At 45.4% G+C, this 27,416-nt stretch overlaps 1 protein-coding gene across 13 annotated transcripts in view; it reads left to right on the top strand.

Annotated features, from left to right (window-relative positions):
• The window catches only part of ERC1 (ELKS/RAB6-interacting/CAST family member 1), a 393,540-nt gene that overhangs the window by 197,043 nt on the left and 169,081 nt on the right, over positions 1-27,416 (top strand). The gene's annotated exons all lie outside the window — the stretch shown is intronic.

Here is a 27,416-nt window from a genome sequence, read left to right as displayed (position 1 = left end):
GGAATAGCTGTTGGTTGCGTTTTTTATTTTTCAAAATGACGTACAGTCCTCTCTATTTTGACTTGTGTCCCAATGCAAAGAAGTTACGTCTGCTTGTATTACCTACATAAGAGTTATACTCTAGTCATTTTCTATTGTGTTTGTCTGTTTGCCTTAAAGAAAACTGTAACTAAAAAAAGTTCCCTTGGGGGGTACTCACCTCGGGTGGGGGAAGCCTCCGGATCCTATTGAGACTTCCCCTGTCGTCCTCCGTCCCACGGCGGTCTCGCGTTGCCCTTCCGAACAGCAGGGATGTAAATATTTACCTTCCCAGCGCAGGAACAGTATTGGCTCTCCACTCGGAGATAGGCGGAAATAGTCGATCCCTGTCAGGCTGCTCTACTGCGCAGGCGCAAGTCTCCTGCACCTGTGTAGTAGAGCGGACCTGACAGAGATCGGCTATTTCCGTCTATTTCCGTGCTGAGAGCCACAACACCGCCACCAGCTGGAGCCAGGGAAGGTAAATATATCAAGCCTTGTCAGGCTTGTCGAGCGAGCATTGCAGAGACTTTGGAGGAGCCAGCGCTGGACTGCCTGCAGCTACAGGTGAGGGGGAAGCCTCATTGGGACCCTAAGGCTTCCCCATGCCGAGGTAAGTACCCACCAGGGGACATTTTTTTCAGTACAGGGTCTCTTTAAATTAAACTTGAATGTCCACATTGACAGCTAAAAATGTGTGCACTTCCTGTTTGAAATGGTGGCAATCACATAATGGCTTCTGGATCCCCTGTCATCATGCTGTCTGGTACGCGAGTGTTCTTGACCAATGAGCAGCATCTGTGACTCTCCACGGCTCCCAGAACTGTACATTGCAATATACAACCCAATGTCTTGTTTCTCTCTGGCACTGTGGATCCTATTTAGTACAAGCAAAGGACCAATGAGCATCCACAGTGCCAGAATCAATCCTGCTTTATTCCAGAAGAGCAGTTCTCCATCTATCTGCACAGTGTAAGGTGGAGCTAGGCATTATACTACAGTGTATGGAGCAAGCATGGGCGAGAGATAATAGCCACAGTGACAGAGTTCTGTCTTCAAAGAGGAACAGTTCTGCAGCTTCTGCACTAATACAGCAAGGCATTGGGCTGAATGTTGCAATGTATGAGCTGATATATGAAGCAGGGAGCCACGGTGAGAGAATCACAGATCATACCTCAAAAGAGAAACGATTCTGCAGCTTCGGCGCTGTGTTCAGCAAAGCAAGGCATTGGGCTGCATTTTACTCTATACAGAGCTAGGAGTCATGGTGACAAGAGCACGAGAACGGTGACAGCACATGCGCAAAGGACACTGTAAGCTGTTCAGCTTTTCCAGAAACTGTTCCAACAAATTCTTGTCAGAACTGTTAAGGGCACCTGGCTGAAGAAATTGGAGGACTTCACAGGGATACAGATGGTGAGATAAGTATGTATGCTTTCTTTACAGGTTCAAATTGCTTGTTTTTTTTTTTTATTTACCATTTCTTGGTTCAGGTTACCGTTAATGATCAGATTGCACTTTTGTTTTTGCCGTCTAGGGGGCAGTCTTTTCCTACTTGTACATTGTTGCAGAACGTATGTTTCTGTACCAGGGGTTCTTAAGGGGATCTCCATGGCTAACAAATGCTATAGAAAACCTGTAATTGGAAATAGCTAATCATTTTGTTCCTGGTAGATGATTAGTAGAAATCTGACAGAACCGTCTGGTTTTGGGCTAGTCCATCTTTCCATAGGGGATTCTCAGCATGGCCTTTATTCTTTATAAAGACACTCCCTGAAAAAGATTTATACAAAGATGCTGGCCAGCCTCCCAGGTCACCATACACTTTTTTAACAGTTGGTCAGAGCAACTGCCATTCACTAACTGCATTTTAAAAATAAAGAAATCCCTGTGAACCCCTCATAAGGAAATGGGCTAGTCCATAACCTGTCGGTTCTGTCAGATTTCTAATACCTATTGTAAGTGACAGCAACATAGGAGAAAAGAAATTTATGGCTCATTTTACTCTGGAAGAAACATACTTTTTAATTGTATAAGTTTACATATATTTAAAAATTTAAGATTTTCACGACAGAGGTCTTTTTAAGCAGAAATACACATGTACGGAGCACAATCCATCTCCTGTCCAGACATATGCTGTACACACTTACAGTTATTTTCATCTTTCAATCTTTGGTTTTATGTGCTACAAGAAGTGCAGGGGGTCCTCTACTTGCAATCCAATTTTCGTTCTAGTCATGTGTTTGCATAGGGAACTGTGCATACATTATTTACTTTTGGACAACTCTGGATTTGGATATATAGCATAAACCATGCTTTTTGGTTGTTTTCAATGCGCTTTCAATCTGTTTTAAACTACTTACAACAGTTTATACAAAACTGTAACATGTAACAACAAAAATATGTAATAACGAATACAATATTGTATATTTTGAACATGGAGACAACTTTGTATGTATCAAAAGTTGTAACTCAAGTCATTTGTAAGTAGGGAACTGTCTGTATAGAAATTTCAGAGTTCCTAATAGAAAATTGCTTAAAGAGCCTATTCAGTGTAAAATAAACATTCCATGGATCTTCTTCTTAGAAAAAGTTATAATTACTTGTTGGATCTTTTTCCTCCAACTCCCTCCCCAAGCCCTGTGCCCCCGACTTCCTGCACCTATTTGCAGAGAAATGCTATGGTGCTTTCATGGCACTTTATATCTCAGATAGAGGTAGCGACATGGCACATCCATGCAAGGAGGCAGAGCTGCATTCTGGAACAAGAACAGCCCAATTAGCGAACAATGTGCTCCAGTGTGGGCCAGTGACATTGTGAGGCCTAGGAGGCACCAGTTGGGGTTCAGGGGAGTTTTTATTTTGGTCACCTGTGTAATGTAATCACATACCTGCAGCCATAACTGGGCCAATTTTGGGCAAGACCACATCACGTGTACAAAATCTGCACAGGGTACATCACAACACCAGCATCTGCAGGTATGGGAAGAGTCAGTTTTTTAAGACTAAAGGTAGCCATACACTGGTCGATTTGCCATTGGATCGACCAGCTGACAGATCACTATCTGATCGAATCTGATCAGAGAGGGATCGTATGGCTGCCTTTACTGCAAACAGATTGTGAATCGGTTTCAGCCTGAAACCGATCACAATCTGTTGAGCTGCACCTGCCGTCTGTCTCCCCTCCCCCCCCCCCCCCCCCCCGTATACATTACCTAAAGCTGGCTCTATTTGAACTTCCTGGTCACTGCAGTGACACAGGAAGTTAATGTACGCTGGGATGGATGGAGCCGGAACAGAGCCGTGCAGCGTGGAGAAGAGCCAGCGTCAGGTAATGTATACCTGATCGGATCGACCGCCGCTAGCGACGCGCTCCCTACCCGCGGGCGATCGATGGTATTTTTCCACACGGCGCGATCGACGGACCGATCCGATTTCGGGAGGAAATTGGATCAGGAGGTGCGTTTAGCGCGAACGATTGGCAGCAGATTCGATCCCAGTGATCGAATCTGCTGTCGAAACGGCCGCAAATCGGGCCAGTGTATGGCCAGCTTAGGCGAGGAGTTTTATTGTACCAAATAAAGCTGACCAGGAGTGAGTTGAGCTGGGCAAAAAAGGATTTGTGGATTCAGATAGGGCAGTTTCTAAATACATATAGGAATCTTGGTAGGATCTTCATTTTGATAACTTTTATTCTGCCAACCAATGAAAGGGGTAGACCTTGCCAGCTTGTCAGTTTGTTCTTAGTATCCTGGATAAGAGGAAGTCAGTCATTATTATAACATTTGGGAGTAGTGTTATTTATTCAGATACAGAGATACTTGGCTTTGGTAACTATTTCGAGAGGGATTTGAGTAGTTGTTACGTTGTTCAGGGGGAGGAATTTAGATTTCTCCCGGTTTACAGCCAGGCCCGTATACATGGAAAATATATCCAAAACTCCTTTGATCGATTGATGACGGTTGGTAAGATGGATCACTAGGTCTTCTGCGTACAAGGATACCCTCTCCTCCAGCCCCTGAACCACAAATCCTGTGAAATCTTTGCTCTGTCTCATGCAATAGATGCAATAGTCTCCATAGCTATGGCAGAGAGCCAGAGAGAGAGGGCAGCCCTGCCGTGTGAGCCTATGCAGCTGTATAGGCTCAGAGATCTCACTACCAATTTTAATATGTCAAGGGTTGTTTGTAAATAATTTGGATCCATGATACAAACTTTGATGTAACACCCATTTTTTAGCAGTGTGGCCCAGAGGTAGTTCCATTTCACCAAGTCAAATGCTCGTATATCAACAAAAGCTCTTTGGGTTTTTCTTCATTAAAATTAAGTTGTATATGAGTGAAAATTCTCAGAAGATTTAGATCTGTAGTTTGGTGTGACATGAAGCCAGTTTGGTCAGGGTTAATTATATCCGTGATGATTTTATTGATCCTCAATGCAAGAATTTTAGTTAGTATTTTAAGATCATGTTTAAGAAAGGATGTGGGACGATACGCCTGGCAGTCCAGCGGATCCTTCTCTGGTTTGGGAATTAGTATAACATGAGCTTGGTAGAAGGTGGGTGGGTGAACACCGTTACATAAACCACTATTTTATATTGTTTTCAATTGGGGGGCAATTATCCTTGCATGTCTCTTATAAAATTCAATGGGAATACCATCTGGGCCAGGAGATTTATGTGGAGGAAAGGAGGCTATGGCATCTATGATTTCTTCTTCCATAATCTCAGACTCCAGGGCTACTGTTGTGTCATTGACTAGTGATGGAAGATCTACCTTACCCAGCTGATCCAGCATACTTTCACATGAGCTAGTAAATTGGGAAAGATACAGTTCAGTGTAATAGGCATGGAATCTAGACATCATTTCTTAAGGGGGAGAAGTTATGGCTCCCGAGGGCAGTCTGATCTCTGGTATGGTGGTTTGAGCAGCGGGGTTTGGAGAAATATTCGCCAGCAGTTTACCATTTTTGTCCTCTTTGTCAAATGTGGCCTGTTGCCATTCTTGCAGGGAGGTTTTTGTGAGGCGTGTCAAGTGTAAATTTAAGGCTATTTTACATTGCATGAGTTGTGCAAAGTCAGCATCATTTGTTTGTGCAAGCTTATAGTGCGTAATGGCTTGACTCTCTGCCCTTATCCAAGTTTACTTGGTTGGGCTGTGTCACTAATCCATGTAAAGAGCTACTTTACTGAATATAACTTAAAGAATAAAATTGTGAGTATACAAAAACATCCGCTGAACGTCCGTTTCCTCACACGTCACAAAAACATCAATATATGGCGTAACCATGATGGCAAACATACTAAATCCTCATCTCCCCAATGATTTCTCGCCGCTCCATGGAGCCGCATTATGGGAAGCTGACAACACAAACTCCTACACAGTTGAGACTAGATACATGGTCATCATATAGGCACATATACAGATAGGTCCATAAATATTTGGACAGAGACCATTTCTTTCTAATTTTAGTTCTCTACGTTACCACAATGAATATTAAATGAAACAGTTGCAGTTGAAATAATTGAGGAAACTAAAGCATTTTTTAGCACAATCCCCTCATATCAGGGGCTCAAAAGTAATTGGACAAATTAAATAACTGGAAATAAAATGTTCTTTTCTGCTACTTGGTTGAAAACCCTGTGTTGGCAATGAAAGCCTGAAGTCTTGAACTCATGGACATCACTATGAACACTTAATGAATTAATTTGGCTGCTTCTATCCTGTTTTGACCGCATGTTGTCTGTTTACAGTAAAATCTTCCACATGTAAGCACCAAACCTCAAATCAACTCCAGGCCTTTTATCTGCTTAACCGATAATGACATAACGACAGACTTGCCACATCTGCCCATAAATTAGCCTTTGAATCAATTGCCCAGTTACCTCGAGCCCCTAAAATTGTGTTAAAAATGCTTTAGTTACCTCACATCTTTATGCAATCATTTTGTTCACTGAATTAAAGCTGAAAGTCTACACTTCAACTGCAGCTGAGTTGTTTCATTTAAAATTCATTGTGATATTGTACAGAATAAAAATTAGAAAAAAGTTGTCTCTGTCCAAATATTTATGGACCTAACTGGATGTAGCTTTGCAGCTGAGGTGATCCATATTGGCCACTAGCTGTTAGTGATCCATATTTGTAAGATTCTGCATTGCTGTGATAGTATTCAGATGGACTAGCTTGAAAAAAGGAGCTCTGTTCATAGCTTCGAAAGGTCGCTATGTTGTACTCCATTTCTGTAGTAATAAAAAAAGAGCTATTATGTAAGATGGTCCCAGGTTTCTTTGTTTGGAAATCCGGTCTTGTATGCAGCATAGTTACTCAAACAGTGCTGCAAATGAAAACAGAATTATGGCCTAGTTTAGACATGTAGCCCCACTGCTCTTCCCTAGCAGTAGAACTGGACACGACTACATTTTCTAGGATTCCTTGCATTGATTCAAGAGTGTAATAATCACCCACACAGTGAATGTAACTGAAGGGGGGCATCGGGGGTTGATGGTGGCTCTGGGACCTGCCCAGGACCGCTTTAAAGGGGCAGGGCACAGCCAAGGAGGGGGAGAAGTGGGTACACACAGCCGTGGGGAGGGGGGCTCGATTACCTGCTTACCTCTGGCCCCCTTCAACGATGCCCCTTCCAGAAATTAGAGCAGCAGGGAGACTTGCCACTTTCTGGTTCCATGTGCTGGAGCTCCATGCACCGCCGGTCTTCTCTGACTCCAATGCCACTCACTAGTGGAGGTGTGTGTGTGCGTCCGTCCGTCCAGAATTTCGCAGGTAGGACCAGTGATTTCTAGTTATGCTCCTGCATTGATTGTTAGCTTTTATCAGCTTGATATCCAGTGACGTGTGTCAGGGATCTGTCTTGGGATGCCTGAGCAGCAGGGCTTTGCGAATAATGTTGGCAGAGGCTTGGGTTGACAGCACTGTGTCCTAGTGGCTTGTGGCAGTTTGTGTTTCTGCTGGTCACTGATTTTCCTTTTTTTTTTTTTTTTGTGTGTGTGCAGGAAAATAAGATAATCATGATCATGAAAAATTGTCTATAATAACTAAAACCAAGTATTTGTTTGTAACTTTCTATCAGTCCATTAAATAATTGTCCAATGTGTTGTGTTGTATGCCTCCTCTGGAGAGATTTCTCCTTACTTTCCATTTCCTGTGGCACTAGAACAGGATATTAAGCATATTCCAAAACATCCAAAATGTCGGGCACAGAACGCCTCATTGAAGTCTGCTGATCCTGCATATATCTGTCCAACCTCTAGACCAGTGAACAAGCAAGTCACACAAAGCAGCCCTTAGATAGGTCTGTCTCGGCACCCTCATGCCTATCCAGTCACCTTGTGCCTCACAGTGGATCAATGAATAGTCTGCACTTGAGTGTCCAGTGCCCTACCCTTATCCTCTTTTTGATTTGAATATTAAGCAGTTCGCAGAAAGCGTGGATTACACTTTACTTTCGGACCTATGTGAGTGCACACTTTCATTTCTACCAACATCTACTACTAATCTCTATGTAATGTGTCAGGACTTGTCAAAATCAGGTCTCCACTTTATGGATATTAATATACATAGAGTGCTGTCTCTCTCAGCAACATGAAGTGATGGAGTGAACGCTCTCTTCCTGTCTGTATACTTTCTCTGCATGTCTCTTATTATTCATTCTCTTTCTCTGTGTTTATTAACTGTCTCTCTCTCTCTAACTCTTTCTTGCTCTCCCCATTTCCTGGACTTGTGAATTGGCACAGCATGACGTCACGGTGAGTGAATACTGCATACTGCATATTGAAAATCTTGTGGATTGGTGATGTGGCAGAAGATATTGTGGAAGTCTTAATGTGAGCAACCAACTGCTATGCTTGAAATTTAGTTTTAAAGTGCTAAGCTAGCCATACGCTTTTAGATGTTTTTAGTAGATTAGAGGTTATATTCAATATGAACACCAAATCAAATGAAAATATGTTCACCAAATCAAATGAAAATATGTTAAGAAGGACTTGTTGATCAAGGTTTGGTCATTTTAATGTTCAAACATGTATGCAACAAGTCTATTCCTTATCTCATTGTGGGGTGGGCAGCAGAGTGCAGTTGACCTACCCCCATGTCATACTTAATAAAACAGTACAAAGCTTTCATACAGTTTACAATATGTTACAAGTTGTACACCTTTTCTCTAAAAAAAAGATTGAAAACAAAACAGTACAAAGCTAGCAACAGTGGTGGTGACATCAATGCTAGACATTTCTTTCCTGAAAGCTGGTTTAATATCTAATGTGCAAAGGGGTAGATCAATTAAACAATTCACTTCAGTAAGCTGTCTTTTGTTTGTGGTCTACCATAAATTGTACAGTGTATGTCAAACATTAGTGTACTTAAAGGACTTACGAGGCCAAATGCGTTAAATAAGTGAAGTACCTGCAAGATGTCTAAATGCACGGAGGACGCCGTCCGCGCCCTCCGTGCACTTCCGCCGGGTCCCCCTCCTGAAAGCGCCCCCCGTGCTGCTGGCGACCCCACGGGCCGGGTCGGGCTCTCCTGCCGCTCCCAAGATGGCCGCCGGAGCTGGCTGCGCAGCTCTAGGGCCAACCCCTCCGATCCACGCTACAGTGCGTGGTACAGAGGGGTTGGCCCTAGAGCTGCGCAGCCGCACTCACGGCAATGCGGACTGCGCAGCCGCGGCCAGCTCCGGCGGCCATCTTGGGAGCGGCAGGAGAGCCCGACCCGGCCCGTGGGGTCGCCAGCGGCACGGGGGGCGCTTTCAGGAGGGGGACCCGGCGGAAGTGCACGGAGGGCGCGGATGGCGTCCTCCGTGCATTTAGACATCTTGCAGGTACTTCACTTATTTAACGCATTTGGCCTCGTAAGTCCTTTAAACATATGTGCTTAAAATGTTTTAAAGACCATTACCAGGCAAAATGTTCTTTTTCCCCATCCTATTAGACCTGTAAAAGGAAATTAGACAGACTATGGGGGACCTAGAGTGTGAAACATGCAACCCGCTTCACTAACCCCAGTGAGGCTGAGTGGCACCTCAGCTACACCCTTCTCTTAGTGATTGAGAGGGATGGTGAGCAGCAGCTCAGGCACATTTTCCATCATATAAAGCAGTATGGACTCCATTGCAGCTGCAGTCATGTGACAGTCACTATAGAATTCTGAGTACAGGGATTTCTGGGAGGGGAATGAAAACAAAATTTAACATTTTTGCTGGAAAGGGACCTTAAATGGGACTATAATGGGACTATAATCTATTTTTACAGAAGTTTCCCTTTTTTTTCTCTTAATAAACTGAAAATAATCTTGCCAATATATTCAATATAAGCTGTTACTCTCTATTAGAAGCTAACAGCAATTTGTGCTGATGCCTTTTATTCTGCTTTGCAAATTATTTCCGCATCCTGTCCATGTGCAGATGTTTCGGCACATAGTAAAACTGAGTAAGAAGTACAGTCCAGTGATGAGTCATTTGTTGTAATGTGAAATGTAGGAATGGCATGCATGTATCTTAAAACCAAACATTTTTTTTACTTCAAAATATTTAGTTGCACCACTCTGACACATACAAAGATAAATAGACACTCCTTCAAGCCTATGAGCATTTCAGTACATGCTTTTCACACTTCTCTTTTCATAACTAGGGTTATACAGGCGGCAGCCATTAGCAATTCCTCCTTTGCCGGACACCACCTACTCCATCAGTTTGCCGGATTCTGTCCTGGCAATATGAAAGGAAGGGAGGGGATCCTCCAAGAAATGTAAAATATTTTATATTTGTCATCATGCAGCTGAAAAAAGGCTGCTATTTATTAATATAATTCAGGAAATAGATTTTATTTCTGAAATCTTGTATTTTTAATTTGAGTCCACTTTAAAATCAGTAATGCAAAATCCAGTATATTGACTCATTTGAAGTAATTTTAAGCATTATTTAAGTACTTTATAGTGCATGGACTTGACTTGACTGGACTTGAATTTGGCCTGAAACCTTTAAAATCAATGTATATCTTACTAACATGCTATTTACATGTATGTACATTATTTCTTGCTCATGTTGTCATTGCTTTCTTGCGCCTGCTTTTGGTTTTCAATGATTTATGTGCAGTTGTTTCCATCACAACCCCCTTATTCCCTTTAATGATGTATAAGATGTGTTGACATGATATTTCAATGTCTCTGATGTTGCCTAATGTTACAGAGATCCCCTCTGTCACTCAACCAGCGTATTGTTAACGTATGGCCTAGTTGGGACAGTTCTAACACACACGATGATTGTAGCCTCACTGCTTTCCTGGCAGCAAGACTGTTGGGAGTGCTTCTTGCACCAACTCAAAGCCTGCTGGACACACGACTACATTTTCTGTTATCCCTTACATTGATTGCTAGCTTCTAACAGCTTAAGACCCAGGGACTTGTGTCAGGGTTCTGTCCTGGTTTGGTTGAGCAATGGTGCTGTGTAAAATGTTAACAGTGCTGGGTAACAGTGGCTCCTTGTAGTTCTGCTGACCTCTGATAATAATGAAAATTTAGCATCTGTGCATCATTTTACAGCAGTTTATTAAATAACTGTCCAAAATATAGCGGATACTGCCACTGGAGAGCTTTATATTCCAAAATGGAGGGCACTAAAAGCCTCAGTGACCTGTGATATTCCTATCGTACACCTAGACTGGCGAGTAAGCTGGTCACACAAAGCAGCTCTTTGATAGGTAAGTCTCAGCACCCACATGCCTATCTAGCAGTGGTCTATCTACAAATCATGGGGCCCCCAATATTCTCACAGCTTTCCATTCTCTTGGTGGTCATTATTAGCCTGACGGACCATCTTGTATGGGTTATAAAACAGGTGTGGCCATCATGATCTTCATGACACGTGTGGCTACAAAAACACTTAATCTGAAGGATGGAACTTTGTATCGGAAGGAGGGAAGGTTAGTAATTTGGGATCCCCCTGCGGTCTCTGGGGCTTCTCCCCCATAGTTATGCCTCACAGTGGATCCTCACTATGGTATCCAGAGCCCGTCTTTGTCTTCATTTCATTTGAGTTTAATATCAAACAGTTAACAAAAAGCAGGGACTGCACTTTTGGACCTGGATGAGCACACGCTTTCATTACTTAGCACTTTGTACCAGCCTTTCCTGCTCATCTATATGTAATCTGAGCCAGTGCTTGTCATTGTGGGGCATTTTGTTCTCTTTTGTACAAATTTTTTGGAGCTACAAAAATGCTACAGCTGTCATTCAAACAGAAGTTATGATTTAATCTTCTGTTTTAGTTGGTAATAGCTGTCAAAATGTGTTATTTTCTCTGGCTTTCATTCAACTTCCTGTTACATCGCTGGGACAGGAAGTCAGAAAGTCCTGCAGTCCTGTAGAATGAAATAAGAAGTGGACAATGTTACACACACGCCCACCATGCTGCATCATGACAGAAACAATTTCCCTTGACTTCCGCTTTCTTGACGAGTTTGAGGCCCATTAGTTGTTAGAATCCCACTAGTGTCAGATCACAGTTTTTTAAATCTCTCATGTCACACACAGGAAACTTTTGCGCTTATGCTGGATTTTGGGATTAGCCTGACATTCCTGGACAGTGAGAGATTAATGTTGCCATTAGTCCATGGCCAGGGCTTTGTAGAGATCATTATCTGGTAGCCAGGAGTCAGTGGTGACCCCTAGTAACCCCCTCAGGTGGAACCCGCAACATAACACCCCAAACTGTCACCTCTGTGCTGTCTGTAAGTAACCCCGGCTTATCCCACAATGCCAGGATTTAGAAGGCATTACCTATGTCCGGAGTTAGGATCCTGTATGACTTGGTGTGGTCAGTTTGTGTATATGTTGCCATTATCTCCTGTTAGGCTGTTTAAGTTGTTACTGTGTCAAAACCATTAATTGCTTTGGGTCGTCAGGGGTCAGAGACATTAGAATCCTCAGAGACCCCCAGCACTGGCCTCAGGTGTCACAAACAAACAAAAACAACAGATTTTAAAAAGTCACACTGTCAGTGATGCCTGTTGGTAACAGAAAACATTTGTCTTTGCTTGTAGCTTAGAGTGGAATTGCTGTGTACATTGCTAAGCCAAATGGCATGGTCATCCTCCCCCAGTGGAATACATTAGAACAATTATTGGTTATTTTAGCTGCAAAAGAGTGATGGCTTCTGTTTGTCAGGAAAGTCTCTTATGCATTTTAAAAAAATGGTGATGGCTGGTGAACACACACACACTCTCTCTCTCTCTCTCTCTCTCTCTCTCTCTCTCTCTCTCTCTCTCTCTCTCTCTCTCTCTCTCTCTCTCTCTCTCTCTCTCTCTCTCTCTCTCATTAAACAGAACTGTGTCACTGGCTGACCCTCAGAGTTGCTCAATCTGATGTCACAGTCTAAAGGTGGCCATACACTGGTCGATTTGCCATCAGATTCGACCAACAGATAGATCCCTCTCTGATCGAATCTGATCAGAGAGGGATCGTATGGCCACCTTTACAGCAAACAGATTGTGAACCGATTTCAGCCTGAAACCGTTCACAATCTGTTGTGGTGGTGCTGCTGCTGCTGCCGCCCCCGCCCGCCCGCATACATTACCTGCTCCGCCGGCGCGACTCCAGTCCCCCGGTCACCGCTGCTCTGTCTGCGCTCTGGTCTCCAGGTCCGGCATGCCTCACTTCTTCTAGCCCGGCAGGAAGTTTAAACAGTAGAGGGCGCTCTACTGTTTAAACTTCCTGCCGGGCTAGAAGAAGTGAGGCATGCCGGACCTGGAGACCAGAGCGCAGACGGAGCAGCGGTGACCGGGAGACTGCAGTCGCGCCGGCGGAGCAGGTAATGTATGCGGGCTCTATTGCGTCGGTCGTCGGGCACTCGAACGCCGCTAGCGATGCGCTCTTTACCCGCGGGCGATCGACGGTTATTTTCCGCACGGCACGATCGACGGGATCGGACGAAATGGATCGAAATTCGGCGTGTAGCGTGAACGATTGGCAGCAGATTCGATCCCAGTGATCGAATCTGCTGTCGAAACGGGCGCAAATCGGGCCAGTGTATGGCCTGCTTTAGGCTAATTCTGCGAAAAAGCTAGTTAACCTACTACTGTTCATACATTAGGAATACACTAATGCAGACATGGGAAAACAAAATATCTCAATCAGGGTTGCTCTTCCGGATACTTGAACTACCGTAATACTCAAGCTGGTTTTCGGTATTCGAATACCGATTCTGGATAGTAGAGTGCACTATTCGAGTGAACTCGAATATGTATTAGGTATCCGGCCGGATACCTAGTTCGAGTACCTGGATCCGGATAGCGTAACCATGGAGATGACCATTGAAGTCATTGAGCCAATCAGAGGGCTCCCAGCCGAGGCCCTAGCAACCAATAACAGAGGGGAACTCTGGCCAGCCCCTCCTCTATATAACACATTGGTAGTATTGTCTCGCACTCACTAATGGATCAAACCCATAGTCTTTAAGGGGAGTGCGACAGCTGAAAAAAGGGATGACGCCCTCTATGCAGTATTGAACAAGGAAGAAAGCTGGCACATTCAAAATCAATCTTTATTGGTTCTATTTAAAATTATGGCCAACGTTTCGGTGCTACGTAGGACCCCTTTATCAAGGCGATATTTGCTCTGAGGCAAAGATCTACAGAAACAAAAAGGTAATAAAAGAAATATAAACAAAGTGTATATGCTATTTAGCCAATCAAAAACGATTCCAGAGTGAGATGAAAATAATTCCCAAGTAAAAAAATACCTCAGCCATGTCGCTAGCAACACATTAAAATCATGCAGATGGAAGCATACAGAAGTCCAAACTTAGCTTGAGATCGTGTAACCCTGGAAGCCAGATGCAAGAACCAACCAAACAAGACCAAGGTGTATTAAACTATGTGCCTCATGTCACATGACAAACACAGTGACAAAACCCAAAATGCAGTTATGTGTAATCTCCTCTATATAAGGCAGGCGCCATTTGCAAAATCTCATCCTTGCTTTGGTGACTGCTCACTGAGAGATATCTCCAGTGCTGTTGGCCAAGCAAGTGCTTTTCAAACATTCTAAGCCTAGCATTTTTGCTCCTAAACACCATTACTACACCTGTATTGTATTGCTTTGTAGTTTGCTAGCTTGTATTTTGACAGTCAGACTCCGTGCTGCAGCAGCTGCTAGGCTAGGTTAGGGCCTGTGTGTGTGCAGGCCAGGCCTGCTATTTGCCTTAGCTACAGTATAGCCTGTAGGTTAGGGATTAGATTACTGTTATTGTGTTTTTAGTACTACTAGTAGTTGTTAGAGTACTACTGTGTTAGCTTTATTATTTACTACAGATTACTGCAGACAGTGCTGCTGAGTCAGTGTGACAGATAGACAGTTAGTGTGTGCTCCTGTCACTCCGTTAGTCGAAGTTCTACTAGTACTACTGCCACTAGTTCACTACAACCAGATATATATATATATATATATATATATATATATATATATATATATATATATATATATATATATATAGTTAATTTGGACTGAGTTAGCTTAATTCAATTTCAGTGCTGTTACAGTGTGTGACAGATAGACAGTTACTGTGTCAGTGTCTGCTACTCTGCTGTCACTCCGTTAGATTAAGTTCTACTAGCCTACTACTATCTACTACTACTACTAGTCTACTACTACCAGTTATATATAGTAACATTGTGCTGAGTTAGCTTATTTCAATTGCAGTGCTGTTACAGTGTGACAGATAGACAGACAGTTAGTGTGTCAGTGTCTGCTACTCTGCTGTCACTCCATTAGTTTGTTCTACTAGCCTACTACTATCTACTACTACTACTACTACTACTAGTCTACTACTACCAGTTATATATAGTAAAATTGTACTGAGTTATCTTAATTCATTTGCAGTGCTGTTACAGTGTGACAGAGTGTGTCAGTGTCTGCTACTCTGCTTTCACTCCGTTAGTTTAAGTTCTGCTACTGCTACTATCTACCACTGATTTGAATAAAGTACAAGTACCCCACTTCATTTGGACACACATAAAGTTGTACTATGTCTGCTGGCACTGGCAGCCGGGGGAAGGGCAGCATGAAAAGCAAGGGCAACAGGAGAGAGAGCAGCATTGCTGCCCAGATCTTAGGGTGAGTCACGCTGCAGAGCCGCAGCAGCGTGCAGCGGCCATTTTCCAGCAGGGTCATCGGCGCAAATTGGAGGAGAAAGACGCCGGGCCTGTGATGCAGCTGATGGTGGATAAGCAGGCCACCACCAGCTCTACAACAGAGACCTCAACCCCCACCAGCACTCCTGTTCGCAGCAGCAACCGCCCAGCAGGGCCTGAAGAAGAGGTCATCATGTCGACCCCAGCGGGCAGCCTACCCTCAGTGAGCGCGCTTTTCACTCCAGGCACCACGAGCGCGATCAGGGCTTTTACCAGCGACTTTGAGGAGGATATTCTGGGCGCGATGGGCTATGTGGAGGAGTCAGATGCTGATGGTGGTTGGGGGGGAGGGGGTCTTGCATGATGTGTCAGCAGAAGAGGAGTTTGGGAGTCATCATCCCAACAGTTGTTTGAGGAGGGGAGTATGATGTTGGTGATGAGGTGAAGGACTGTGACTACCATCCACAGGAGGGGGATGTCGGCTCTGAGGAGGAGGATCCGTCGGTGGATCTGGCACGGAGGATCAGAATTGCAGACATTAGCGAGAGCAGCAGTGGGCGTGGAACACAGGACCCACAGCCTGCTGCTTTATCCTCTGCCACTACTACCACCAGCTGCACCACTCAACCCCCAATCACCACAGGGAGAAAAGCAGCAGCATCCCATTCATGCCGCAGGGGAAAGTTCTTATCCCCAATCTGGCAGTTCTTCACTCTGCCCACAGTGGACAGTAAGTTTGCCACATGCAATGTCTGCAATCTAAAACTGAGCAGAGGTTGTGACCCTTCCAAATATGGCACCTCCAGTTTTATCACCCATCTGTCCAAAAAGCATTTGAAAGAGCATGAGAAGTTCAAGAGGCTAAAGGAAGCTGGCGCTGGCAGTGGTCAGACTCCGAACAGCACCAGAACCCCTTCTACCAGTCCTGCCTACACTGAGGCCTGTTCAGGCAGCCAGCCCTCAGTGGCCTCCTCTGCTTCCCCTGCAAGCAAAAAACGGCGCCAGACCCTGCTGAGCGAGTCCTTCCTCGTCAGGGCTCAGCTTCCCGGCAGCCGTCGCATCCGCCAGCTGAACAGCTTGCTTGCACGGGCCATGTCCTCCCAGCTCCTGCCGTACTCTTTCGTACAGGAGGGGAGCGACATGCGTGTGCTCCTGCAGTGTGCAGCGCCGGATTGGCCAATCCCCAGCCGGCACTACTTCGCACGCACTGCCATCCCAGCACTGCACCGCTTTGCGATGGCCAATGTGGAACATGGGCTGGATCATGCAGTGGGTGAGCGGTTCCATGTGACCATGGACTCATGGAGCAGCCAGTTCGGGACAGGCCGTTACCTGTCCTTCAACGCGCATTGGGTCAATTTGGTGTAAGGGGGTGAAGAGAGGGACAGCACTATCGGGCACCTTAGCAGCAGCAGCAATCCAGTGGGTGGTGCCACCCCGCAGCAGGGTCCGGTGAAGTGCAGCAGGTTCCTCTGATCCAGTTCCATCCTCCGCCACGACCGCTGCCAAACACCCCCGCCTCAGCAGCAGCGTGAAGGCCCGCCATTGCCAAGCGCTGCTGGAGATGGTCAGCCTGGGGAAGGCCAAGCTGATGGTAGCCCACGTCCTGGCCAAACTCAGAGAGCAGGAGAGGAGTTGGCTGACCCCCAGAGGCCTCAGAGTCTGAGAGATGGTGTCCAACAATAGGGCCAACCTGGTTGCCGCCATCAACAGGGGAAACCTCAACCACATCCCCTGTCTGGCCCACGTCCTGAACCTGATGGTGCAGAAATTCCTGTGCACCTACCAGGGGATGGACGTTCTTTTGGGAGCGGCAAGGAGAACCGTGGGTCATTTCCGCCGCTCGGGTGGTGCCACAGCGTCCCTGGAATCCCTGCAGCTGGAGCTGAACCTGCCACGACATGGGCTGATCATCGACGTTCCAACACGATGGAACTCCACCCTGGCCATGTTGGAGCATCTGGTTGAACAGAGGCAGGCTGTCAGCCAGTACCTGGTCAATGCCACTTTGGCCGCCACCATATCCGGGACCGCCACCACCAACCTCCCGCCCCTCATCCCTAGTGCTGACTGGGGGCTCATGCAGCAGATGTGTTTGGTGCTGGCTCCCTTCCTGGAGGCCACCAACATGGTCTGTGCATTGGTGTGTGAGTGGGTGCCCCTGGTTTGCATGCTGGACAGGACCCTCTATGCTCTGCTGGAAAAGGGAGATGCAGTCATGACCCAGCAGGAGCAGCAGCCAGCTGCACAGCCACAGTCCACTTCTGCGTGGGAGGAGGACTTGCAGTTAGAGGAGTTGGAGGTCCCTGACCTTAAAGATGAGGGGGCACCGCCTAGTGCAGCTGCAGTGGTGCGGGGGTGGAGAAAGCAGGAGGAGGCTGAGGGGTCAGAGGAGGAGGACAGCACTATCGGCTCTGGGGGTGCCGATGATGTGTCAACAGAGATGGCGTCCCTCTTCCCCATGGCAGTGCACATGCTGCGTTGCCTGCGCAGGGACCCAGACGCGTGCTCGGAAGGACATGTGGATCACCATGATGCTGGACCCACGGCTGAAGGGGAAGCTGGCTCAGTTCCTGCCTGCAGGAGGAGACCCTGTGCGCTGATTGAGGGAGTTGCAGCAGTCCCTGGTTCAGTGCTTGGAGGAAGCCTTCCCCCAGCCTTTGACTCCCCCTGCTGCCAGAGTCCAGCCAGCACAGCAGCAGGTGCCTGTGTCCAGCAGCAGCAGGCGCCCAACAAACCTGCTGTCTTTGACAAAGGCGCTCTACACCATGCCGGTACAGCTGTCTACAGAGGAGGTGCCTGCAGCATCCTCCTCCTTTCAAAGCCAGAACCAGCGCCTGACCCGGATGGTGGCAGACTACATGGGGTCCTACAACGGGCTTGACACTGAACACCCCTGGCAGTACTGGGTCAAGCTCCTGGATATCTGGAGCGAGCTGGCGCAGTACGCCATGGAAGTGCTGTCCTGGCCGCCTTCCAGCGTGCTGTCAGAGAGGTGCTTCAGTGCGGCCGGTGGCGTGGTCACCGAGAAGCACTCTTGTCTGTTTCTCAAAATCAACCAGGCTTGGGTGGTTGGTGAATTCCTGGCCCCTGTTGTTGACAAGAGGGGGACATGAAGTGGCTGAGAATCACTATGCCTGCATTACCACCCTTTACCACCACAACCTCCTGGCTCCTTCTGATTGTTAAGTAAGCCTGGTTCACAATTTTTTTTTTTTACAGCCGTGGTACCAACGCTACGTGCCATGGTACAATCTCCTGCATGCTCCTGGCACACGTTACACCTGCTGCTGCTGCTGCATTGCCCTGTCTCCTGCTGCCTGTGCTGCTCCCACCACCACGGTGCCACACAGGCCACTGCTGCTGCTACCTATTATGCCCAAAACATAATTGCTGTGTAATTTTTTTTGAGGTGTCTGGGATGTAAACTGTGCTGTCCGAGTTGTGGGGAGGCCCCAACTGCGGCAGTACGACCGCTTCCTGGAACCTCACGGTTGTTATGGTTCAACTGTGCCATGGTGACTATCTGTGCTGCCTGCCACACGTTACACTCCTCCTCCTCCTGTCTCCTGCTGCCTGTGTTCTCACCGCCAGGGTGCCACAGGCCACTGCTACTGCTACCTATTATGCCCAAAACGCAATTGCTGTGTAATTTTTTAGAGGTGTCTGGGATGTAAACTGTGCTGTCCGAATTGTGGGGAGGCCACAACTGCGGCAGTACGACCGCTTCCTGGAACCTCACGGTTGTTATGGTTCAACTGTGCCGTGGTGACTATCTGTGCTGCCTGCCACACGTTACACTCCTCCTCCTCCTGTCTCCTGCTGCCTGTGTTCCCACCGCCAGAGTGCCACAGGCCACTGCTACTGCTACCTATTATGCCCAAAACGCAATTGCTGTGTAATTTTTTAGAGGTGTCTGGGATGTAAACTGTGCTGTCCGAATTGTGGGGAGGCCACAACTGCGGCAGTACGACCGCTTCCTGGAACCTCACGGTTGTTATGGTTCAACTGTGCCGTGGTGACTATCTGTGCTGCCTGCCACACGTTACACTCCTCCTCCTCCTGTCTCCTGCTGCCTGTGTTCCCACCGCCAGGGTGCCACAGGCCACTGCTACTGCTACCTATTATGCCCAAAACGCAATTGCTGTGTAATTTTTTAGAGGTGTCTGGGATGTAAACTGTGCTGTCCGAATTGTGGGGAGGGCACAACTGCGGCAGTACGACCGCTTCCTGGAACCTCACGGTTGTTATGGTTCAACTGTGCCGTGGTACCAACACTAGGTGCCATGGTGGACTAACTGTGCTGCCTGCCACACGTTACACTCCTCCTCCTCCTGTCTACTGCTGCCTGTGCTGCTCCCACCGCCAGGATGCATCTACCTTCTCCTCCTCCTGCTGCTGTCTGCGTTTCCCACTGCCAGGGTCCACACAGAACAAATCTTCTGCTGCCACTGCCAGTCTGACACTGCCACCAGCTATTACGCCACTACAATAGCTGCTTCTACCTCCTCCTCCTGCTGTCTCAGCCTGTGTTTTCCACCGCCAGGGTCCACACAGAACTATATCTTCTACTGCCAGTCTGCCACTGCCACCAGCTAATCCGCCACTACATCTACCTCCTCCTGCTGCTGCTGTCTGTATTACCCACCACCAGGGTCCACACAGAACTATATCTTCTGCTGCCAGTCTGCAACTGCCACCAGGTATTACGCCACTACAATAGCTGCATCTACCTCTTCCCCCTGCTGTCTCAGCCTGTGTTTCCCACCGCCAGGGTCCACACAGAATATCTTGTGCTGCCAATCTGCCACTGCCACCAGCTATTACGCCACAACAATAGCTGCATCTACCTCCTGCTGCTGTGTGAAGTCTGTGTTACCCACCGCCAGGGTCCACACAGAACTATATCTTCTGCTGCCAGTCTGCCACTGCCACCAGCTATTACGCCACTACATCTACCTCCTCCTCCTCCTGCTGCTACTGTCTTGTGTTACCCACCGCAGGGTCCACACAGAACTATATCTTCTGCTGCCAGTCTGCCACTGCCACCAGCTATTACGCCACTACATCTACCTCCTCCTCCTCCTGCTGCTACTGTCTTGTGTTACCCACCGCCAGGGTCCACACAGAACTATATCTTCTGCTGCCAGTCTGCCACTGCCGCCAGCTATTACGCCACTACATCTACCTCCTCCTCCTGCTGCTACTGTCTTGTGTTACCCACCGCCAGGGTCCACACAGAACTATATCTTCTGCTGCCAGTCTGCCACTGCCACCAGCTATTACGCCACTACATCTACCTCCTCCTCCTGCTGCTACTGTCTTGTGTTACCCACCGCCAGGGTCCACACAGAACTAGATCTTCTGCTGCCAGTCTGCCACTGCAACCAGCTATTACGCCACTACAATAGCTGCATCTACCTCCTCCTCCTGCTGTGTCAGTCTGTGTTACCCACTGCCAGGGTCCACACAGAACTAATCTGCTGTTGCAAGTCTGCACCAGCTATTACGCCACTACAATAGCTGCATCTACCTCCTCCTCCTGCTGTGTTAGTCGGTGTTATCCACTGCCAGGGTCCACACAGAACAAATCTTCTGCTGCCAGTCTGCCACCAGCTATTACGCCACTACGATAGCTGTATTTTGTTGAAAAAAAAAAAACTTTAATTTTTTTTGAGGTGTCTGGGCTGAAAACTGTGATGTCCCAGTTGTGTATTGGACACAATGTGGGCTGCGCGACCGCTGTCTGGAACCTCCTGATGTTAATTTACAGCCATTTCTTTTTATTTCTTTTTAATTTTTATTATTATTATTATACCTCCCCACATAAACAATTGCTGTTTTTCTTTAAAAAAAACAACAACATGATGCTTCATGCATGATTTAGCATATAAAAAACGTTTTGGAAGCAATTTAAAGGCCAGTTCCGGATTTCAGTTCGGATACCGAATTTCCGGATAATGGGTTCAGATATCCGGATCGACTTGGATTTCCGAACGGTTCGAATTCGAATATCCGGATTTATCCAAATTTTTTGCTCTCCGAATCCGGACCAATCCGGATATCAAAAAGAGGTATCCGAGCACCACGGATCTCAATGAAGATGGTTTCATATACACTGGTTGGTACAAAGTTCCGGTAATCTGTAGAGCAGGATCCGGGGGTCTACGGCTGGATAAGGCAGTCCAGATAGCAGAATGTACAAAACAAAGCCAGCAGTCCAAGAAACCAAGTACCATAGATGAAGTTTTCATCTATCACAAAGAAAGAAATAATGCAGTCCCTGTGGCTCAGCAATGTTGCCATTTGTTGGAAGATTCAAACCTCTGCTGGCTATTTTTGTACCTTCTGCAGGCTGGATTGCCTTTATCAGGTAATGCATCCCTGGATCCTCACAAGATGTAGGATGCAGATTACTTTCTAACATAATTGTAATAATAATATAATTTAGGCACATAGCTGTAGCCAAGCACCAGCTATTAGGAACATTAATGCTTCACACTGGCTATCAGCTACACAGTAAGGAGTCCCAGTGGCCCCAAGTGTTGCTTTTCTTGGAGTGCTGTTTTCCTTTGTATCTTATTTCGGATTACACACTTGGTGGCAGCATTGGCACTATAGTGGCACCAAAATCTACCTACATTGATGTCCGAAAGCTGCAGGGCTTCTTCAGAGCTGTCTCTGCATCTAGAGTTTTGCTTTACAATGAAAACATCCACAACTGGACATATAGTGTAGAGCAGCAGTTAAACATTTGTAATGTAAAGGCATCTTTACATGTGCAGTTTATAGCAAGGAAAGTGCTTTGACAGAACAGCTTCTGCAGAGCCCAGCTACCAATGTGCCCTGTAACAAAACTAACAAATGCAAATGGAGAAGAAAACTTTATAACTTGTAATAACTACCTCCAAGCTTGATAAATTTTGCATGTCTTTAAACATAAAGTGCTGTGCAAGGTTATCTTACCTGCTGTCTTGCCCTACAATGAAACTGTCCCCCATTGAATGTACAGTACAGAGCAGGAAGATAAACTTAGACCGCAGACTTAACTGGAAGCTGCCCTTCACCTCCGGCACCTGTAGACCTAGTTGAGTTGAAATAAGACGTCCGCCCATGGAGTTCAACCAAATAGTATAGTACAACACTAGCCTGATCCCTTATACAGTGGTTTGCAAAAGTATTCGGCCCCCTTGAAGTTTTCCACATTTTGTCATACAGTGGGGATGGTGTGTTCAGAGTGATTTGCAGTGTTTGTTTTCCTCCACACATAGCGTTTTGCATTTTGGACAAAAAGTTCAATTTTGGTCTCATCTGACCAGAGCACCTTCTTCCATGTTTGCTGTGTCCCCCACATGGCTTGTGGGAGACACAGCAAATGGGACTTCTTATGCTTTTCTGTTAACAATGGCTTTCTTCTTACTACTCTTCCATAAAGGCCAACTTTGTGCAGTGCACAACTAATAGTTGTCCTATGGCAGCTCGTCCAGAGTCACCATGAGCCTCTTGACTGCATTTCTTATCAGCGCTCTCCTTGTTCGGCCTGTGTGTTTAGGTGGATGGCCTTGTCTTGGTAGGGTTACAGTTGTGCCATACTCCTTCCATTTCTGAATGATCGCATGAACAGTGCTCCGTGGGATATTCAAGCCTTTGGAAATCTTTTTGTAGCCTAAGCCTGCTTTAAATTTCTCAATAACTTTATCCCTGACCTGTCTGGTGTGTTCTTTGGACTTCATGGTGTTGTTGCTCCCAATATTCTCTTAGACAACCTCTGAGGCAGTCACAGAGCAGCTGTATTTGTACTGACATTAGATTACGCACAGGTGCACTCTATTTAGTCATTAGCACTCATCAGGCAATGTCTATGGGCAACTGACTGCACTCAGACCAAAGGGGGCTGAATAATTACGCACACCCCACTTTGCAGTTATTTATTTGTAAAAAATATTTGGAATCATGTATGATTTTCGTTCCACTTCTCACGTGTACACCACTTTGTATTGGTCTTTCACGTGGAATTCCAATAAAATTGATTCATGTTTGTGGCAGTAATATGACAAAATGTGGAAAACTTCAAGAGGGCCGAATACTTTCGCAAACCACTGTATATCTCAGTTGACCCGGAGGAAGGTGAAAAACCCTTACAAGGCTTTGGACCCAAAAAAAATCTTTCTCCCGACTCCAGATGTCGATCCAATAAAATCCTTGCATCAAAACTGCCAGCAATTAACAAGTAATTATAGCTATTTATGTTTTCAATGCAAGGAAAGCATCCAAGCTGTCTTTAAACGTGGATATTGAATTTGCCATAACTGTTTCTCGTGGTAATACAGTATATTCCACATTTTAACCACTCTTGCTGCAAAGAACTCCTTTCTAAATGGGTGGCAAAACCCTTTTTTCTCTCCATATGCAGGTCATGTACCCTTGTAGTGGCTGGATAGTGTAGTGGTTAAGGGCTCTGCCTCTGACACAGGAGACCTGGGTTCGAATCTCGGCTCTGCCTGTTCAGTAAGCCAGCACCTATTCAGTGGGAGACCTTGGGCAAGACTCCCTAACACTGCTACTGCCTATAGAGCGCGTCCTAGTGGCTGCAGCTCTGGCGCTTTGAGTCCGCCAGGAGAAAAGCGCAATATAAATGTTCTGTGTTTGTTTGTTTGTTTTGTTTGTTTGTCCCTTTGCACAAGTTTAGGGACAAAAAACTCATCCGCCAAGCTTTTCTATGGCTTCGGGTTTATTTTTACATGTTAATTAGATCTCCTTCAATGCGAAGTACACAAGATGCAATTTTCTGACAGATTTACAGTCAGATCGGTTATTTACAACATCTCCGATCTGATTTCTGCTCAATTTTCCATTCACGTCTATGAAAATGTATTCGAAAAATCGATTGGAAATCAGATGGGACATGTTGGAAATCGACCTGACAGTATATCTGTCAGAACATTGCATTGTGTGTACCTAGCATTAGGCATCTTTTCTTAATATTAAAGAAAATCAGTTTTTCTTTCCTGGTGAGACCTTCCATCCCTGTGACCAATTTTTGGCTCTGGGGGGTGGAGGTGCCCAAAAATAGGTAATGAAACCACAAATGAGGAAGGAGGTGTCTTTACCACTCCAGATGTAAAAGCCCAAACCACAGGGTAAATGTAAAAAGATTAAATGATTTATTCAGCACAATTAAAAGGACAATTGTGTGACTCCTCTCTCACTTGTACCAAAATTGCAGTGTCCCTCCTGTAATGCGTTATTCAGAGCTATATTCTGTATTTCAGACATAACCTCGAAAAAGAGCAAAACAGGGGCAGTATTATACTAGTATCCACAGTGTTTATTTCTCTGTAACACAGTACACAGAACAAGGGTCGGCACCACCTTGAAAGTAATTCTATGCTCTTTATTGAGAACTTGGCTAATAAATACATGCCATTGAGTGCTCCTACCACTGTGGTATATGTATTTCTCTGTAATGCATCCCAAAATTTGATTTGCTTTGGCTGCAGTTGCTTGACATTGAATATGATTAGTTCATGTGTCACCCAATACTCCTCTAAGTTATTTTCCAAGTTTGATGTCCCTACCTGTATACTGTTTGTGTATTGTGCTAGACCGTTGGTACGACCAAGATGCATGACTTCTCATTTTTCAACATTCAGTTTAATCTGCAGTGTACTTGCCCACATAGCCATTTACCCAGACCCTTCTGCAATATTTTATTATTTTTCCTGTGTGTCGATAATTCTGCACAACTTTGTATCATCTGCAAAAATAGTAAGATTATTTTCTACTAGATCATTAACAAATACTGTACATTGAAGAGTCCTGGACCCAGTACTGACCCCTGTGGGACCCCACTGCTAACAGTCACTCATTTTGAATATGATCCATTGACCACTCTGTGCTTTCTGTGCAGTAGCCATTTGCTTATCCATGCACAGATTTTCCCCAGTCCCTGCACCCTCAACCTCTGCACCAGACTGTTGTGGGGAACAAAATTGATGGCATTTGCATAGGCCAAGTATATCACATCTACAGGAACCCCAATATCCACATTAGCATTCACCACCTCATTAAAGATGAGCATGTTAGTCATACAAGATTTGTCCTTAGTAACCCATGTTGCTGCTAATAAATTACATTATTCTTGTATGAAGTCTAGGAAAACATCAAATAGTTTTGCACACACTGATGTTAAGCTCACAGGTTTGTAATTATTTTTTTTACCCCCCTTAAATTCTTAATTAATGGAAAATATAGGCTATAGGTCAGTCCATTGGAGCTATATTTAAGAATCACAAAAGATAAAATAAATATCTACTTCAGAACATAGCCAGCACTGCTCCTGCAGCAGAACTGCAAAAACAAATGGCAGTTTGCTCAGACCACTTTATAGCTTGTGTAGGTGGAACTCCATAGGAGGTATAGTTGTATAATCAAAAAACAAATAGGCATCCCCAGATTATTCCTACCAAATCTGTAATGATAACCTACTGTTTAATTTTAATTGGCTTTGTATGTCCATTTACAGATTGAGGTACTGGTGCTGGACTTAGGGCTGGTTCACATGGGCGTCTGCTGAGCTTTTGCTTGGCATTGCGTTCAAACGCCAGCGTTTAAACGCCAGCGTTTAAAAGCTAGCTTTTGAAGGCTTTTGGGAAGCGTTCAAGGCTAGCAGTTCTGGTCTCTGCTATTGTTTCCTCGCGTTTACTGCCTCTGAAAGCAGCATGTTGCTTTTGAGACTAGACGCAACGCTGGGATCTACTGCCAGGCTTTCATGAAAGCCTGCAAAAGCCAGCTCTAAATGCTCCCATTCACTTGCATGGGATGGCAGTAGATCCCAAAAAACGCTGCGTCTGAAACGCTGCGTTAAACGCCACAAAAACGCCCGTCTGAACCAGCCCTGAACAATGCTAACATTATAAAATGCATACTTGCCCAGATTATTCTACTTTCCTTCTAGGCTCCATCCCTCCCATCACATCTACTGTGGAAATGCCGGCCTGTCCCTGAAGAACTTATACATGCATAGCCTGCCCACTCACCCTCCATACCTGTTCCCTCACCCTTTCATTGGTGCAGAGAATGGTGTAGAAGTGCAAGAGCAGCCGATCAGACCAGGTCGCTTCCATTATGTTTTGTGTGCAATGGCATTATTATTATTATTATTATTATTAGTTTATAAAGTGCTAACATATTCAGTGGTACTGTACAAAGTAAGAAACCAATGATTTACACCAATATACAAAATACAAAGTTGGTACAAAATACAGAATTAGTCAAAGTACAGAATCGGTAATAACTCTAACAGAATTAATATTAATAAATGTGTAACAAAATCCAAAACACAAAAGGGTGAGATCACATACACACTAAGGGCTGGTGCACACCGAGCGGCTTTTTGGGCGTTTTCAGATCCGCTTGCGGCTGCGGATCTGCTTGGTCAATGTATCTCAATGGGGTGGTGCACACCAGAGCGGCAGGCGTTTTGCAGAAACGAAAAATGCCTGGGTGAGGCATTTTTTGGATTTCGGATGCGTTTCTGCCCCAATGTTAAGTATAGGAAAAACGCAAACCGCTCTGAAAAACGCCTGTTCAGAGCGGTTTTGCAGGCGTTTTTGTTACAGAAGCTGTTCAGTAACAGCTTTACTGTAACAATATATGAAATCTACTATACTGAAAACCGCAGCAGCAATCCGCAAAACGCTAGCAAAACGCCTTATAAAAATAAAAAAAAGCGTTTAAAAATCTGCTAGCGTTTTGTGGATCTGCTAGCGGGTTTTGGTGTGCACCAGCCCTAAGAGAGGTTTGGTGCTTCACAGTGTAAGGACTGTTATATGTTTTTAGTGGACATTTGTTTAGTTTTATATAGAGTGAAGCATTAACAGTGAAGCATATACAGTGGTGTGAAAAACGATTTGCCCCCTTCCTGATTTCTTATTCTTTTGCATGTTTGTCACACTTAAATGTTTCTGCTCATCAAAAACCGTTAACTATTAGTCAAAGATAACATAATTGAACACAAAATGCAGTTTTAAATGATGGTTTTTATTATTTAGTGTGAAAAGAACTCAAAACCTACATGGCCCTGTGTGAAAAAGAAATTGCTCCCTGAACCTAATAACTGGTTGGGCCACCCTTAGCAGCAATAACTGCAATCAAGCGTTTGCGATAACTTGCAACGAGTCTTTTACAGCGCTCTGGAGGAATTTTGGCCCACTCATCTTTGCAGAATTGTTGTAATTCAGCTTTATTTGAGGGTTTTCTA

Source organism: Hyperolius riggenbachi, chromosome 3 (genome assembly GCF_040937935.1).
Source record: "Hyperolius riggenbachi isolate aHypRig1 chromosome 3, aHypRig1.pri, whole genome shotgun sequence".
In the NCBI taxonomy this organism is placed as follows: domain Eukaryota; kingdom Metazoa; phylum Chordata; class Amphibia; order Anura; family Hyperoliidae; genus Hyperolius; species Hyperolius riggenbachi.
This window is presented reverse-complemented; position numbering and strand designations above follow the sequence as displayed.